Source organism: Oncorhynchus kisutch, unplaced genomic scaffold (assembly GCF_002021735.2).
Source record: "Oncorhynchus kisutch isolate 150728-3 unplaced genomic scaffold, Okis_V2 scaffold2673, whole genome shotgun sequence".
Classification (NCBI taxonomy): Eukaryota; Metazoa; Chordata; class Actinopteri; order Salmoniformes; family Salmonidae; genus Oncorhynchus; species Oncorhynchus kisutch.
The window spans coordinates 24895-33775 of record NW_022264618.1 but is presented as its reverse complement, the minus strand read 5'-3'; positions in this window follow the sequence as shown (position 1 = coordinate 33775).

The window sequence follows — 8881 nt, the reverse complement described above, 5'->3', positions numbered from 1 at the left end:
TAATGGAGGTGTGGAGGAGGTGTGTCTATAGCTACACTGTATTAATGGAGGTGTGTCTATAGCTACACTGTATTAATGGAGGTGTGTCTACTGATATACTGTATTAATGGAGGTGTGTCTACTGATATACTGTATTAATGGAGGTGTGGAGGAGGAGGTGTGTCTATAGATACACTGTATTAATGGAGGTGTGTCTACAGATACACTGTATTAATGGAGGTGTGTCTACATATACACTGTATTAATGGAGGTGTGGAGGAGGAGGTGTGTCTACAGATACACTGTATTAATGGAGGTGTGTCTACAGATACACTGTATTAATGGAGGTGTGTCTACAGATACACTGTATTAATGGAGGTGTGGAGGAGGTGTGTCTATAGATACACTGTATTAATGGAGGTGTGTATACAGATACACTGTATTAATGGAGGTGTGTATACAGATACACTGTATTAATGGAGGTGTGTCTACTGATACACTGTATTAATGGAGGTGTGTCTACAGATACACTGTATTAATGGAGGTGTGTCTACTGATATACTGTATTAATGGAGGTGTGGAGGAGGTGTGTCTATAGATATACTGTATTAATGGAGGTGTGTCTACATATACACTGTATTAATGGAGGTGTGTCTACTGATATAGTGTATTAATGGAGGTGTGGAGGAGGTGTGTCTATAGATACACTGTATTAATGGAGGTGTGTATACAGATACACTGTATTAATGGAGGTGTGTCTACATATACACTGTATTAATGGAGGTGTGTCTACAGATACGCTGTATTAATGGAGGTGTGTCTACAGATACGCTGTATTAATGGAGGTGTGTCTACAGATACGCTGTATTAATGGAGGTGTGTCTACAGATACACTGTATTAATGGAGTTGTGTCTATTGATCCACTGTATTAATGGAGGTGTGTCTATAGATACGCTGTATTAATGGAGGTGTGTCTACAGATACGCTGTATTAATGGAGGTGTGTCTACTGATACACTGTATTAATGGAGGTGTGTCTACAGAGACACTGTATTAATGGAGGTGTGGAGGAGGTGTGTCTACAGAGACACTATTAATGGATGTGTGGAGGAGGTGTGTCTACAGATATAATGTATTAATGGAGGTGTGTCTACAGAGACACTGTATTAATGGAGGTGTGGAGGAGGTGTGTCTACTGATACACTGTATTAATGGATGTGTGGAGGAGGTGTGTACTGTTATACTGTATTAATGGAGGTGTGTCTACAGATACACTGTATTAATGGAGGTGTGTCTACAGATACACTGTATTAATGTAGGTGTGTCTACAGATATAATGTATTAATGGAGGTGTGTCTACAGAGACACTGTATTAATGGAGGTGTGGAGGAGGTGTGTCTACAGAGACACTATTAATGGATGTGTGGAGGAGGTGTGTCTACAGATATAATGTATTAATGGAGGTGTGTCTACAGAGACACTGTATTAATGGAGGTGTGGAGGAGGTGTGTCTACTGATACACTGTATTAATGGATGTGTGGAGGAGGTGTGTACTGTTATACTGTATTAATGGAGGTGTGTCTACAGATACACTGTATTAATGGAGGTGTGTCTACAGATACACTGTATTAATGTAGGTGTGTCTACAGATATAATGTATTAATGGAGGTGTGTCTACAGAGACACTGTATTAATGGAGGTGTGGAGGAGGTGTGTCTACAGAGACACTATTAATGGATGTGTGGAGGAGGTGTGTCTACAGATATAATGTATTAATGGAGGTGTGTCTACAGAGACACTGTATTAATGGAGGTGTGGAGGAGGTGTGTCTACTGATACACTGTATTAATGGATGTGTGGAGGAGGTGTGTCTACAGATACACTGTATTAATGGAGGTGTGTCTACAGATACACTGTATTAATGGAGGTGTGTCTACAGATACACTGTATTAATGTAGGTGTGTCTACAGATATAATGTATTAATGGAGGTGTGTCTACAGATATACTGTATTAATGGAGGTGTGTCTACAGATACACTGTATTAATGGAGGTGTGTCTACAGATACACTGTATTAATGGAGGTGTGGAGGAGGTGTGTCTACAGACACACTGTATTAATGGAGGTGTGTCTAAAGAAACACTATTAATGGAGGTGTGTCTACTGATACACTGTATTAATGGAGGTGTGTCTACAGATACACTGTATTAATGGAGGTGTGTCTAAAGAAACACTGTATTAATGGAGGTGTGTCTACAGATATACTGTATTAATGGAGGTGTGTCTACAGATACACTGTATTAATGGAGGTGTGTCTACAGATACACTGTATTAATGGAGGTGTGTCTACAGATACACTGTATTAATGGAGGTGTGTCTACAGATACACTGTATTAATGGAGGTGTGTCTACAGATACACTGTATTAATGGACGTCTGGGACCTGGTAGAATCCATTTCAAGGGTTTAGGTAAACTGTCTGGGACCTGAAGAATCCATTGAAGGGTTTAGGTAAACTGTCTGGGACCTGAATAATCCATTGTAGGGTTTAGGTAAACTGTCTGGGACCTGGTAGAATCCATTGAAGGGTTTAGGTAAACTGTCTGGGACCTGAAGAATCCATTGAAGGGTTTAGGTAAACTGTCTGGGACCTGAATAATCCATTGTAGGGTTTAGGTAAACTGTCTGGGACCTGGTAGAATCCATTGAAGGGTTTAGGTAAACTGGGACCTGAAGAATCCATTGAAGGGTTTAGGTAAACTGGGACCTGGTAGAATCCATTGAAGGGTTTAGGTAAACTGGGACCTAGAAGAATCCATTGAAGGGTTTAGGTAAACTGGGACCTAGAAGAATCCATTGAAGGGTTTAGGTAAACTGGGACCTGGTAGAATCCATTGAAGGGTTTAGGTAAACTGGGACCTGAAGAATCCATTGAAGGGTTTAGGTGAACTGGAACCTGGTAGAATCCATTGAAGGGTTTAGGTAAACTGGGACCTAGAAGAATCCATTGAAGGGTTTAGGTAAACTGGGACCTAGAAGAATCCATTGAAGGGTTTAGGTAAACTGGGAGCTAGAAGAATCCATTGAAGGGTTTAGGTAAACTGGGACCTAGAAGAATCCATTGAAGGGTTTAGGTAAACTGGGACCTGGTAGAATCCATTGAAGGGTTTAGGTAAACTGGAACCTGGTAGAATCCATTGAAGGGTTTAGGTGAACTGGGACCTGGTAGAATCCATTGAAGGGTTTAGGTGAACTGGGACCTGAAGAATCCATTAAAGGGTTTAGGTAAACTGGGACCTGGTAGAATCCATTGAAGGGTTTAGGTGAACTGTCTGGGACCTGAAGAATCCATTGAAGGGTTTAGGTAAACTGGGACCTGGTAGAATCCATTGAAGGGTTTAGGTAAACTGGGACCTGGTAGAATCCATTGAAGGGTTTAGGTAAACTGGGACCTGAAGAATCCATTGAAGGGTTTAGGTGAACTGGAACCTGGTAGAATCCATTGAAGGGTTTAGGTAAACTGGGACCTAGAAGAATCCATTGAAGGGTTTAGGTAAACTGGGACCTAGAAGAATCCATTGAAGGGTTTAGGTAAACTGGGAGCTAGAAGAATCCATTGAAGGGTTTAGGTAAACTGGGACCTGAAGAATCCATTGAAGGGTTTAGGTAAACTGGGACCTGAAGAATCCGTTGAAGGGTTTAGGTGAACTGGGACCTAGAAGAATCCATTGAAGGGTTTAGGTAAACTGGGACCTGAAGAATCCATTGAAGGGTTTAGGTAAACTGGGACCTGAAGAATCCATTGAAGGGTTTAGGTAAACTGGGACCTGGTAGAATCCATTGAAGGGTTTAGGTAAACTGGGACCTGAAGAATCCATTGAAGGGTTTAGGTAAACTGGGACCTGAAGAATCCATTGAAGGGTTTAGGTAAACTGGGACCTGAAGAATCCATTGAAGGGTTTAGGTAAACTGGGACCTGGTAGAATCCATTGAAGGGTTTAGGTAAACTGGGACCTGAAGAATCCATTGAAGGGTTTAGGTAAACTGGAACCTGGTAGAATCCATTGAAGGGTTTAGGTAAACTGGAACCTAGAAGAATCCATTGAAGGGTTTAAGTGAACTGTCTTGGAGGTATGAGTATTTGTACGAATTGGTGTACATTAATGTCCTAAGTAGACAGAATATTGAGTTTCTTAAACAAAGGTGCAGATGGAGCCAGGTAATTAGAGAGGAGGTGGGTTGTCTTGTAAATGTATTTTGTATAATGAGGGTGTAGGTAGGAGGCATATGCACAGACAATATTACAGTAACTGAGATATGGGTAAATGAAGCTCTAATATAGAGTTAAGAAGCCTGATGAACCAACCCCCTGATACCAACACATTTCGTCACTTTTCTGCAGACATATTGAATGTGATGGTTCCAGGATAACTAACTCAGAGGAATCCAGGGGATGATCCATTTCATTCCCATTCAGATTCACTCTTTTATTATTATTATGTTTTAATTTTAACATCATTTCTCATTCTTACTAGTGAACACAATAAAATTTAGATGTTTTTACATTTAAAGATAAACTAATTATCTGGAACTTGTCCATGAACTTGTCTGGAACTTGTCCAACTCAGTCATGAAAATGTCCATGACTGAGTTGGTTTCATTAATTAGTGAATGAAAATGATTGTGTGATAAAATCAAATTGGTGTCATCAGCAAAGAGAAGGGGAAGTACGGTAGAATACCCAGCAGTCAGGTTAGTGATATAGATTAGTATGGTAGAAGACCCAGCAGGTTATTGATATAGATTAGAATAGTAGAAGACCTAGCAGTCAGGTTATTGATATAAATTAGTATGGTAGAAGACCCAGCAGGTCATTGATATAGATTAGTATGGTAGAAGACCCAGCAGTCAGGTTATTGATATAGATTAGTATGGTATGGTAGAAGACCCAGCAGGTCATTGATATAGATTAGTATGGTATGGTAGAAGACCCAGCAGGTCATTGATATAGATTAGTATGGTAGAAGACCCAGCAGTCAGGTTATTGATATAGATTAGTATGGTAGAAGATCCAGCAGGTTATTGATATATTTATTTTTTATTTTACCTTTATTTAACTAGGCAAGTCGGTTAAGAACAAATTCTTATTTTCAATGACGGCCTAGGAACAGTGGGTTAACTGCCTGTTCAGGTTCAGAACGACAGATTTGTACCATGTCAGCTCGGGGGTTTGAACTTGCAACCTTCCGGGTACTAGTCCAATGCTCTAACCACTAGGCTACCTTGCCGCCCCTATAGATTAGTATGGTAGAAGACCCAGCAGTAAGGTTATTGATATAGATTAGTATGGTAGAAGACCCAGCAGGTTATTGATATAGGTTAGTATGGGAGTAGACCCAGCAGGTTATTGATACAGATTAGTATGGTAGAAGACCCAAAAGTAAGGTCATTGATATAGATTAGTATGGTAGAATACCCAGCAGGTTATTGATATAGATTAGTATGGTAGAAGACCCAGCAGTAAGGTTATTGATATAGATTAGTATGGTAGAAGATCCAGCAGGTTATTGATATAGATTAGTATGGTAGAAGACCCAGCAGGTAATTGATATAGATTAGTATGGTAGAAGACCCAGCAATAAGGTTATTGATATAGATTAGTATGGTAGAAGATCCAGCAGGTTATTGATATAGATTAGTATGGTAGAAGACCCAGCAGGTTATTGATATAGATTAGTATGGTAGAAGACCTAGCAGGTTATTGATATAGGTTAGTATGGGAGTAGACCCAGCAGGTTATTGATACAGATTAGTATGGTAGAAGACCCAAAAGTAAGGTCATTGATATAGATTAGTATGGTAGAATACCCAGCAGGTTATTGATATAGATTAGTATGGTAGAAGACCCAGCAGTAAGGTTATTGATATAGATTAGTATGGTAGAAGATCCAGCAGGTTATTGATATAGATTAGTATGGTAGAAGACCCAGCAGGTAATTGATATAGATTAGTATGGTAGAAGACCCAGCAGTAAGGTTATTGATATAGATTAGAATAGTAGAAGACCCAGCAGTCAGGTTATTGCTATAGATTAGTATGGTAGAAGACCCAGCAGGTTATTGATATAGATTTGTATGGTAGAGGACCCAGCTGCCAGGTCATTGATATAGATTAGTATGGTATGGTAGTAGACCCAGCAGTAAAGTTGTTGATATAGATTACTACGGTAGAAGACCCAGCAGTAAGGTTATTGTTATAGATTAGTATGGTAGAAGACCCAGCAGGTTATTGATATAGATTAGTATGGTAGAAGACCCAGCAGGTTATTGATATAGATTAGTATGGTAGAAGAACCAGCAGTCAGGCCATTGATATAGATTTGTATGGTAGAATACCCAGCAGTAAGGTTATTGATATAGATTGGTATGGGAGAAGACCCAGCAGTAATATTATTGATATAGATTAGTATGGTAGAAGAACCAGCAGGTTATTGATTTAGATTAGTATGGTAGAAGACCCAGCAGTCAGGTTATTGATATAGATTAGTATGGTATGGTAGAACACCCAGCAGGTTATTGATATAGATTAGTATGGTAGAAGACCCAGCAGTAAGGTTATTGACATAGATTAGTATGGTATGGTAGAAGACCTAGCAGGTTATTGATATAGATTAGTATGGTAGAAGACCCAGCAGTCAGGTTATTGATATAGATTAGTATGGTAGAAGACCCAGCAGTCAGGTTATTGATATAGATTAGTATGGTAGAAGACCCAGCAGTCAGGTTATTGATATAGTTTAGTATGGTAGAAGACCCAGCAGTAAGGTTATTGATATAGATTAGTATGGTAGTAGACCCAGCAGTCAGGTTATTGATATAGATTAGTATGGTAGAAGACCCAGCAGTCAGGTTATTGATATAGTTTAGTATGGTAGAGGACCCAGCTGCCAGGTCATTGATATAGATTAGTATGGTATGGTAGTAGACCCAGCAGTAAAGTTGTTGATATAGATTACTACGGTAGAAGACCCAGCAGTAAGGTTATTGTTATAGATTAGTATGGTAGAAGACCCAGCAGGTTATTGATATAGATTAGTATGGTAGAAGACCCAGCAGGTTATTGATATAGATTAGTATGGTAGAAGAACCAGCAGTCAGGCCATTGATATAGACTTGTATGGTAGAATACCGAGCAGTAAGGTTATTGATATAGATTGGTATGGGAGAAGACACAGCAGTAATATTATTGATATAGATTAGTATGGTAGAAGAACCAGCAGGTTATTGATTTAGATTAGTATGGTAGAAGACCCAGCAGTCAGGTTATTGATATAGATTAGTATGGTATGGTAGAAGACCCAGCAGTAAGGTCATTGATATAGATTAGTATGGTAGAAGACCCAGCAGTAAGGTTATTGATATAGATTAGCATGGTAGAAGACCCAGCAGTCAGGTTATTGATATAGATTAGTATGGTATGGTAGAACACCCAGCAGGTTATTGATATAGATTAGTATGGTAGAAGACCCAGCAGTAAGGTTATTGACATAGATTAGTATGGTATGGTAGAAGACCTAGCAGGTTATTGATATAGATTAGTATGGTAGAAGACCCAGCAGTCAGGTTATTGATATAGATTAGTATGGTAGAAGACCCAGCAGTCAGGTTATTGATATAGATTAGTATGGTAGAAGACCCAGCAGTCAGGTTATTGATATAGTTTAGTATGGTAGAAGACCCAGCAGTAAGGTTATTGATATAGATTAGAATGGTAGTAGACCCAGCAGTCAGGTTATTGATATAGATTAGTATGGTAGAAGACCCAGCAGTAAGGTTATTGATATAGATTAGTATGGTAGAAGATCCAGCAGGTTATTGATATAGATTAGTATGGTACGGTAGAAGACCCAGCAGTAAGGTTATTGATATAGATTAGTATGGTACGGTAGAAGACCCAGCAGTAAGGTTATTGATATAGATTAGTATGGTACTAGACCCAGCAGTCAGGTTATTGATATAGATGAGGAATAACAAGGTCTAATTATCCAACCCTGTGGTACGCCTGGACATCTTGGCCCTAGTAGATGCACAGCCGTTTGTGTTCTAGTTCCTGCCAATATCAAACTCCACACAGCCATTGAAGAGGAATGGGACATTCACAATCACCAGCCTGATCAGCTCTATGCATCACGCTGCACAAGGTAAATGGTGGTCACACCAGAACCTGACCGATCCATGCCCCTACCTTTTTTTAAGCTATCTGCATTCTCAGGCATGTGAAATCCATAGTATAGGGCCTAATGAATGTGTTTCAATTGACTGATTGATTTCCTTATGTGAACTGTATCTCAGTAAAGTCTTTGAAATTGTTGCATGTTGTGTGTATATATAATTTACAATCCTCTTATACAAATGGCTTACTCATTTACCTAGCTCTTATCAATAGCTAAGAAAGCTGTTATCGTGCTAAAGTTCAAGGTCAGAAAACACGTAGAGAGAAAACTGCATAAAAAGGGAATGACGTTCCATTTACAGGCGCTTACCTCGGGTTGGAATTCCGCCCTAGGAACCAAACTAAACTGGGATGGAGCGGAATTCCGCCCTAGGAACCAAACTAAACTGGGATGGAGCGGAATTCCGCCCTAGGAACCAAACTAAACTGGGATGGAGCGGAATTCCGCCCTAGGAACCAAACTAAACTGGGATGGAGCGGAATTCCGCCCTAGGAACCTAACTAAACTGGGATGGAGCGGAATTCCGCCCTAGGAACCAAACTAAACTGGGATGGAGCGGAATTCCGCCCTAGGAACCAAACTAAACTGGGATGGAGCGGTCTGATTTTGTCCAAAAGAAACTCTCCTTTTCGTTGCAAAACAAAGTGGTTTGCTACGGTTTGGACTAATG